This window comes from Pinus tabuliformis, chromosome J (genome assembly GCF_031772625.1).
Source record: "Pinus tabuliformis cultivar Carrire ecotype Pingquan chromosome J, CPIR1, whole genome shotgun sequence".
NCBI lineage: Eukaryota > Viridiplantae > Streptophyta > Pinopsida > Pinales > Pinaceae > Pinus > Pinus tabuliformis.
Genome location: NC_142295.1, coordinates 774942619 through 774951032, shown reverse-complemented (window position 1 = coordinate 774951032; position 8414 = coordinate 774942619).

The following is an 8414-nucleotide window of genomic DNA, read 5'->3' as shown; positions in this document are numbered from 1 at the left end:
GTGGGATGAAAGACCCTCTAATGCTAAACATCAGCAGCACATGAATAAATGCATAACAGGCACAACCTCGAACTAGGAAGAAGAAGTGAAAAGTGAGCAATTAATAGCAAAGAAGCTTGCATTAGCTGAAAATGAAGACCAGGCACTGCAGGTCTCATAGTAGTTACAGTCTCCAAAAGTTGAAGCCTACAACAAAATAACATTCATCAACCTATTACATTCTGTCTTCTGGATATATATAGAGTTTATTTACAAAATTTCTCTGTTAGGCAATGTGTGGAGGTGTCTTAATGGACCACCAACCACATTAATTCTTAGATATGGACTCTGCTATGGTCTGACTGTCTTAATGAACAAAATCAGCCTGTTCTGATGCTCTACTGTCCTTGTCTGAGCAAGTGAATGATTGACTGGTACAAGGATCCATCACTGATAAATGGTTGAACTTCTCGAGGGTTTCCTTTTTGTCATTCGGCCATTTTGTCATTTAAATGCGGTTGCTGAGGATTTATAGTGCAAAATGCTATATCTGGCCTTCTTCCTCCTTCGGGAGCGCAAAACAGGTTAAAGGTGCGTAAGGAATGGTGGAGGCATGGACAGAAGGAGCAAGATCTACCGTTGGATCACGTATATCAATTACAGAGATCAATTTGGAGGCACTATCGGGAGAAAATACGATCAGACAACGAGGGCCGTCGGATCTGGACGTGGCAGATCCGAAGGTGATCGCACGCGGAAGATGCATGATGATTAACATGTGGGAGAATGGGTACGGTGGCGGGAAGCGGTTTCCCCGCACCGCTTATGGGCTGTGGTGGTTTACGTACAAGGCGGGTGCGATCCAGTCAGGGTGAGACACATGGCCGGCGGGAAACCGCTTCCCCGCGGGCTAACAGTCATGCAAGTTATGAGAGCGGGGGCTGCGACTATCGTTGGATCCTGGCGAGATAAGATCGGACGGTGCGGAATGAATGCACGGGTCCACATTGATTTGACATGACAGGTGAGGGCCCGCCAATATTAAATTTCTTTGTATGGCACGGCTATAATGAATTAAAAGGTTAGTGTTGGGGATTAAACGAAGAATGCATTTAAACGAGGTTTAGACAAGCTATGAGGGTTTAATAGAATTATAAACAAAAAGTGCCCGGGGGCTGAGTAAATAAGGGTTTGTGAGAAAGTTTAGCGTATAACGGAGGAATGGGGAGCCATAAGGGTGCAAGCGGAGTAATAAGGGAAAAGGCAAGTTATGGTGTGAGGTAACATTATCGGGGGTTTTATAGGGTTTATAAAGGCAAACAAAAATAATGAAGATAGGAAGAATAAGGAGAATGAAAGGGAAGGAAGAAACAGGGATAGCGGGAGTTATAAGTAAATAAGGCAAATGAAGGAGAAGGAGATAATAAACTGCTGCCAACCCTCTACAACCCAAACCCACACTGCCTGATCTGATTTTATCCATCAAACGTTGCAAACTGAAGCAGAGCTAACAGGCCACTTCTCTACAAAAGTGACCCAAAATTCAGCCACACATACCAGATGTTAGGGCCTAAATCTACCTCAGGTTGAGAAAGGCAGGATCTAGGGTAACATCAAACCACGCTTAACCTAGTAGCTAGCCCTACCAGGTCGGGAGAGGGCTCTCTCCTTGTCAATATCAGAAAAGATGGCCAATGAAGCTTGAGATGACTGATGTAATGACTGATTTTAGGCTAGGTATGTGTACAGAGGTGTTTGATTGAATTTAAAATGGGTTTGCTGGCTCAATTGTGAAAGGAAAATTTGGGTCCGGGGAATGGACACAGTTTTGCAGAGATCTCTATGGGGCGAGGTAGGCAAATGGTTTAGCACTTAAAATTGAGTGAGATGGAGAGATTTTAGACTGGTGAGGAGTTGGAGAGGGCATGAAAGTCTCAAGGATCCTCTTCAAATAGCTGAAAACATAAATAACTAAACAAACCCTAGGTAGAGCACTGCAATTTCAATGTATTCTACCTTTATCCTTGTTTGATTTAGTTAAGATGAAGAAAAGAGAGATAATGGCATACATAAAACACATGTAAACTTGAAATTACAGAAGGAAACACAATACCAAATCAAGTTGCCACAAGAATCCCATAAAGTACTGCAAACCTTGGTCAATTCCTTAGCCAAACTACTGAAAAGAGTGTACAACAATGCTCAAAGCATTCACAAGAGTCCAACCTTTCTCAATGACTGAAAAACTACTAGATATAGGCATCAAACAAATCATGCTAGGCTTTAGGGGTCGAGATCATGAGTTTAGGATCTATTTCAACAAGATCTAAACTAAGAACTGAAAAGTAGGCAGTGGAACAGCATGCCTCTAAAACCTAGGAAACTGATTCATTCAGTTGCAAACTACTTTTTCATGATGAATCTACCTCTATGAGTGAAAATTTAGCATAATTACATCAAAATCCATAAAGTCACATTAAATTACATCATTATTTTGACTATTATAAAGAGAAAAGTCAAACTGTGAAGAAACTAGGCGAAAAACAGAGTTTTTTGGCCAAAATGAGCAAATTTCCTCCAATGCACCGCGTTGATTTCCCTATGCATAGTGCCTTTTTGCAGCTGATTTTGGAGGCATTACCATGCACCAAATTTTCTCCAAGCGGGATTTTTGGAAAGGTATATCTATCTACTTTCTAAAACAAGTGGAATTTCTAAATTTGGCCACCAATTTCCCATCCAAAATTGAGTACTCCCAACACTGCTTCCTGTGTGTCCAAAAAGGCACTGAAAGGTCATTTTTGAGGTGTTTTTGACCTTTTTGGAAGCTCAAAACCTATCAAAATTTCTTGGCCATGTGAGGGCATTCATATTTTTCCATGAATAATCCAACAATGCAAGCCATTTTGTGAAATTCCTAGCCAAGTGATTTCATAGCACTGGTGGCGTGGCGCATTAGGCAGAAAAACCCGTTTTTTAGCGCAAAAATCTCAAAATTGCAAAATGTTTTCCAAATTTCTTGAAATTTGGGCTGAGTGTTCCTCATTAAGTGCTATGTTGGGCTAAGGAAGCCTCAGCCAAGATCTAGAGTCTATTTGTCTCTTTTCTCTTCCTCATGGCTTTCTTCAATTTTTCCTTCAAATTCCTGATTCTTGTTTTGCACACCATGTTTCTTGCCAGGTAGTGGTACGCCATGTTTCTCAACATGTTTTTCTCATTGTTGGCCTTCTACAACATCCTCTATAGGTGCATTTTTTTCCTCTCAAGCCAAGATTCACGATCAGCTTGAATTTCTTGCTCAAGTGTGGTCAATTTGATTTTCCTCCTCTTGGCAGCTTGCCGGTTTGCCCTTATGTTTTGGAGATCCATGATAGTTTGTTGATATTCTAGCTTCTTGTTCCTTTGCTCCAAATAATTAATGATACATTTGGCTCTATCCAGGTTGAGAGACAAATGCTGAATGTCATCTTGCTGCTCCTGAATGATCTCCTTAAGTCTTGAGCTTTGTGAGCCCAAATCGGTGTCCACATCCTGAATGAGGATGAAATCCATCTCATGACCTCCTAAAGGTCCCTCATCATGCAAGGGTTGCTTACCCTTGTCCTGTACCTGCTCTGCTAATGGAGGAAACGAGACCCCTTCCACCCTGGGTGGAGATAGTACTCGTTTTGCTGATGCAAACAACCTTCTACTTCCCTTTTGATATGTGATAAACACTGGCACACTAGTGGTTTGTGTCTCATGAATCTTCTGCTAATGTGAAGGCTCTCCTGCCTCATGAAAAATTGTTGGGGGTACTTGAGGACCTGTAAATACCTCATGTGAAATGAAATCCTCCCATGAGATGTTTCAGTAAACCAAGCTGATGCAAGAACACAATTTTGATTAGTGCAAGATGATATATGTTGTTATACTGCTGTTGAGGAGGCTTCTTTTGTACTAAGGAGGTCATCTTCTCAATGTTCCAGCAAATGAAATAAGGGAGGTTCATCATCCTCACCCTAGTAAAGTGCATCAACAATCTGATATGATAGGCATATAGACAAGAAAATCTACCCTCACAGTTGAAATATCTAATTATGATTTTCATCAAGGGAGCATATTTGTCCTGAAGATACTTGAAAGGAAAAACTTTGCTGATATGTCTCTGAAACCTAGCCTTGATGTAAGGCTCATAATGATCTCTGTCTATTAGCTGCCTCTTATACCATTGCTCACCTACATTTGGAATGCCGGTTGCTTGAGCAATAGTCTTAGGTGTCAAGGTGAATGTCACACCTACCAAAGTGACTTGGCCGTTATGAAGATGGAGCACAAACAATATGGCCAACTCAAGGTGATACTTGACTCTCTCCACCATCTCACAAAACTGATAACAAGATTGGTGTTGAAAGCATGTGACAGCAAGAGGACAGGCCAACAACTCGACAAGTGAAGTAGGCTCCTCCCTGTTATGTTTTCCACCCTTGTGAGGCCTCCTTGGTGCATGCATTTCTCTGGAAGAATCACTGACTGTCTCCTCATCTCTATCATAGGAAGATTTTGACTCCATGTTTGCCAATGTTTGAGTTTTCTTAGATGAGTATGAAGAGATTTTATGGCGTCTTTAGGTTTTTTGCTACCACGGATATGAATGTGTGAGGGACTATGGAGGGAGTGTGTATGAGGGATTTTGAAATGTTGTTGATAGGTTTTTGAGGAATAGAAGGGTTTAAGGGATAATGTTTAGAGTTTGGGAATAGTAATTAGGGTTTTGGGATAATGGGATTAGAGTTTTAGGGTTAGAAATTTAGGGATATGGGGTTGAGGTAATGGGTAGATGAGAATGTAAAGAGAGGGAGAAAATGATTGAGGGAATGAAGAAGTGAGGGAGTGAGAAATGGCTAGGAGTGGAATTAGCAGCAAAAAATACAACTCATAAAACCTATGCAATTGTTTTTGACACAAAATGCAAGGAAGCAGGGTTTCAATTTTTTCCCATTAAGTTAGCAAATTTGTGAGTTTGGAAGAGATTGGGAGTAATTTTGGGCCTTATACCCCTATGCGTCGTGCCACCTCACAGGTGTGCCGCACCTATTCAGTGTGTCGCGCCCGTTATAAATTTTCACTGCAGAGCGCAGTGCAATGCGCCACGCCGGATGAATGCACCGTGCCCATGACCCAATGTGTCGCGCCCTGATTTTCTCTTGTTTTTGGCACAAAACTCACTCTTTGGCTCTTGGAAGACCAATACACTTGCTCTCTTTCTCTTGAAGATACAAATGAACTTTTTAAACATGAAAATAGTTTATATACATATAGCTTTGATTTTTTCATTTACAAAAACCCACTTTTCTAATGTTTGCCTTTAACTTGCTTTTAAAACTCTGTTTTTGGGTAGTTTGATTTATTTTTTCCTTTGATGGACTGAATGGAATTTTTGCTTTTCTTTGCAGGTGGTGAAGTTGCAGAGGCTGGCAAGGTGACCAGGCCTACCTCTAAAGTTATTACATATGGAACAAATGAAATTACATCTAATTTGTACATGAAAAGATAAACAGCTCGTTTTTCCTCAAAATAGGGGTTTGAGGAAAAATCAATCACTGAGCATGTGACTATGGAAATTATTGTTGCTAAAACTTTATTTGACCTTCTCATGCCCCTGCTGACTGTTATTGAGCGTTTTGAAGACCTTATTGACGAAACCCTAGACCTAATGAGACCTAAAACCCTAACAATGACTTTTGTAAATTTAAAGACAAAAATTGACTGTAAATGATCCATATGTATGAAAATGGGCCAGAAGGTAAAGGAAATGAGGGAAAATGTACAATATACTGCTACCATCAGATGATCCACTACCCTAATGGAATGTAGTTGATAAAGTGAGACACCTAACATGCAATGCAATAAGAGAATTTGATCACCGATGGAGGGATGAAGATACCGACACTAACACCAGACACTCTTGGAGAGTCAAGAAGTTCCATATTTTCAACTCCGAGATGCCCTATTATTCCACCCAGGACACTTTTGTGTTCCTTCAAGTGAGCATGCCAAGATGATTTGGGAAGCACACTACAGTTGGGCTATTGGATATTTTAGGGTTGAGAAAATGGTGGCTGTACTGTAGAAATATTTCTATTGGCCGAATCTTCAATAGGATGTCAGGAAGTACATTAGATCCTGCGCTGCCTGCACCATTGCCAAACCGACCACCAAGAAGTAAGGCCTCTATACTCCACTGCCTACCTAATCGACCTTGGGAATCCATCTCCATGGATTACATGTCGGGTCTTCCTTATACTAAGCATGGACATGACTGTGTTTTTGTGGTCGTCGACAGATTCTTGAAGATGGCCATTATGGTGACCTCCAAGAAGAATATCACAGCGGAAGCCACTTCTAAACTCTCCTTTGAATGAGTGTGGATACACTTGGGATCCCACAATCTATCATCATGGATCGGGATAGCAGGTTCTTCAGTACATTTTGGTCCAATCTCTACTCGATGTTGGACAACAAGCTCACTAAGTCCACAACTTTCCATCCCCAAACTGATGGCCAAACAGAGGTCGTCAACAGGATGGTCGTACACATTCTACGCATGTACAACTCAAAGAATCCATGCACATGGGATGAGAGCCTCTCCTATGTCCAACACAACTATAACCAGGCTCTCTACAGCTCGACTGGCCACAACCCTTTTCAGGTGGGCTTGGGATTCCAGCCACTATGTCTCATTGATGTGGCCATGCCATTTGCAGATACTCAGGCAGATTCTGCTAATGTCCAGTCCAAAACCGATAAGGCAAACAAATTCATTGAGCACATCCAACATATCTTCCAATAGGTCCAAGACATTTTGGAGAAATCAAATGCCAAGTACAAGTATCAACATGATCAACATCGGGTGCCACACACGTTTCAGGTGGGCGACAAAGTCTGGTTGCATTTGCAAAAGGAACGCCTTACCAGAGCCTATCAAAAACTCAGACCACTCCGATATGGTACTTACACCATTACCAAGGTTATGGGAGACAATATATGTGAGCTTAGCACTCCCCCATTCCTTGGCCTGCACCTAGTGTTCAATGTGGACCGTCTTTGACCATAGTTCCCACCATTGCTAGGCACATCAGACATTGCAGAATAACTCACACCTACAGAGTTAAATCTAGATTACATGGAACAAGCCACAACTAATCAGATCATGGACACACAGATCAAGAACACTTGCCAACAAAGGATCAAACTATATTGAGTTGTCAAAGCAGGCTGTTGGGTTGTGTTATATTCTTTCCACGACTAACCTATGTAGTGAACCGGGGGGTTAGAGGGGGGGTGGAGCCCGCCCTTCATTGCGTAACGGGGGGGTGGTAGCCCCCCCTATTCGGGGGGTTTGAGGGGGGCGGGTAGCCCCCCTCTATGGGGTCTGGGGCAGTGCCTCGAGAAATTTTTTTTTGGACCCTATATTAGGTTGGGCGAACCTACCTATGGTTTTCGGTCCATGGTTTTGGACGCAATGGTTTTTCGGTCCATGGTATTGGATGCTTCGGCATGTATAAATATGTATTGTAACATTGAAACGAATATAATGAAAAATCAAGATGGTAGTCCCGGTCTTGGGATCCAGGGGAAAATCTTTGTGTATATGTGTTTTATGTGTTATGCTCTCGCATTGTTTATTTTCTGTGTTTTAGAATTCGTATGCAGGTAATTTCTGTACAGTGTTAAAACCTACATTTGGTATCAGAGCTGTTTTGGCTTCAAGGGGATGCCTTTGTTGCTGAGGGGTTTTGCTCGAGCCTGTGGTAGACCCTGTTCAGTGGGAGATCTGCAAGATCGATTCTGGTGGTGAAAGAAGTGGCGAGCAGTGAAAAGATAGCGATCGAGAAGTTCAATGGTCGGAGTTTTGAGTTGTGGAAACTCAAGATGGAGGATCTGTTGGTGGATAAAGATCAGTGGATCATGGTAGATCCAATTACTAAACCAACGGGAGTGATCGATGAAGAATGGAAGAAGTTGGATCGAAAGGCAAAGAGCACAATACGATTGTGTGTCTCAGATTCAGTATTGCTGAATGTATCAGGGGAAGCTACGACGAAGGCTTTGTGGGACAAGTTAAGGACTTTGTACCAATCTAAGTCTCTGGTGAATAAACTATTCCTGTGGAAAAAGTTGTATAACCTGAGGATGAAAGATGGAGACTCGATGACAGAGCATCTGAACGCATTTAATACTGTGGTAAGTCAGTTAGTGTCTGTTGATATTAAAATTTCAGATGAAGATAAGTGCATCAGTTTTTTGTGTTCTCTACCAGATTTGTGGGATAGTCTGGTAATTGCAATAGGTAGCAATGCAACTGCTTTGCAGTTTGATGAAATAGTCTCAGCCTTGCTAACGGAGGAGATGAGACGGAAAAATATGGAGAGCTAGAATGGTGATGCCTTGTC